Raw genomic sequence first — 1,928 nt, 5'->3', positions numbered from 1 at the left:
ACACTCCCAGGGCCGCCCTCCCAGGGCCACACTCCCAGGCCTGGCCTCCCAGGCCCTCCCACCAGGGCCACCCTCCCAGGCCTGCCCTCCCAGGCCCACCCTCCCAGGGGCCCCCTCCCAGGCCTGCCCTCCCAGGGCCGCCCTCCCAGGGCCACACTCCCAGGCCTGCCCTCCCAGGCCCACCCTCCCAGGGCCCCCCTCCCAGGCCTGCCCTCCCAGGGTGAGCGGTGAAGTCAGCCGTGGAGGCTGGCGTGGGGAGGGTTGTGTGTTGCATGGCTCAGGTTAGGAGCTTAAGCTCAGGACAGGAAGGACACAAGGTCCTACTGCCCATACTAAGAAGCCCAGGCCACGCGTGGCTGTCAGAAGTGGGTGGGTCTGCAGACCACTGGAGTGCCATTATGCGCAGAAACCTGACAGGCGCGGAGGCCTGCTGGCTCCCTCCCGCGCTGGCTGCACCGCACAGGGCAGAGGCCCGGCTGCTCTCCTGCCTGCAAGCAGAAGCGCAAGTGCGTCTTGCTGACCTTGGCGACTGCGGGAGCAGCCGGTGCCCAGCGCCCGAGCAGGCCTCGCGCTGCACAGCAGACCTCCGCGCCTGCTGGGGACTCGGACAGCCCAGCCTGGCGGCTACCACGGCCGGACAGGATGCACACGGGAGCTCAGGAGCAGGGCCCTCACGGACCGACGCGACCAGCTGGGCCTGGAAGCCGCGGCCTGCTGGACTGCAGAGCTTCGGCCGGGAAGGAGCACTCTTTCAAACGTTCTCTTCCTCGGTGATTTCTTCAGGGAAAGGAGCCTGGAGGATTGCCATGTTTTCATCTGGTTTTTTTTTTTCAAAGAATTCTTTCCTTTTTTCTTCTTTCTTCTCTTTTTGTTTTTTTGCTTTTTGCTTCTTTCTTTTTCTGTTTCTTTTTTCATAAGTGTGTAACATATTATTGAAAGCCCTTGGGGCAGCCCACCAGGCCCGTCCCTCAGGAGCCGCTGCTGTTCTGTGTTTCTGTTCCCCATCTCTTTTCTCCAATAACGTTTATAAAAAATCTACTTCAGGACCAAGAAAACCCACAAATTTCATTTTATGGAATGGAGAAAAAAAAAAAAAAGAAGGAAAAAGTGTATGCGTGGACAGCGTGGACAGCTGCACTGCTGATTTCTGCTGGTCTATTGAAAGGAGCAGCTAGTGCTTAAATTATTTTCTTTTTCATAATGTTTTGACCGATTTTGTATCCTTATGTCTGATGATTTGAGAAACTAATTTGAAGGCAACAATGTGCAATATAAGAACCATTGTTGATTCCTGTCGTCTTGTTTAGTGAAATTCCGTATTGTTGCTAATTTTATTATTATTATTATTATTTATCTCGAGAAAAAGCTGATTATTTTTCCCTTTTTATTCTTTTCTTTTATTTTTATCTAATTGTTTTAATTTCTTTTAATAAGAATTATGTCAATATGACCCTTAATAAGATCCTATATCTCCCTTTTTCTCTCCTCCTTGATCATCTTCCATTATTTAATTTTTAAATTCTTCTTTTTTTATTCTTTCATTTCCCATTTCCTCTATCTTTAACAATGTCTTTCAAACTGTATAATCCTTACATAGTTAACTCTATATTACTGTTGACATTTTTCTATCATTGGGATTGTGGTTATTGCATTTAGAAAATTTTCACCATGTATATTTGGTTTGTATTAGCATTTATTCTATAATATTCCATGCGGCATTGAGGGGAAGGGGTGATTAAAAGGCCACACAGTTGAATTATTCAGGAGAGCAGAGGAGCTGAGAATAGAAGCAGACCACACTTGGCGAGCTCCTTCCGAGTGCTCTGAGGAGCATTTTGCCTTCTGTTCAAGGTCCCGGCACACAACAAATTAATCATTGTTGTTCTCTAGCTATTTTGTTAATTAATTTTTTTTAATTTTTCATAGAA

Source organism: Octodon degus, unplaced genomic scaffold (genome assembly GCF_000260255.1).
Source record: "Octodon degus isolate 3935 unplaced genomic scaffold, OctDeg1.0 scaffold00054, whole genome shotgun sequence".
Lineage (NCBI taxonomy): Eukaryota > Metazoa > Chordata > Mammalia > Rodentia > Octodontidae > Octodon > Octodon degus.
Note: the sequence above shows the minus strand (reverse complement) of the source record.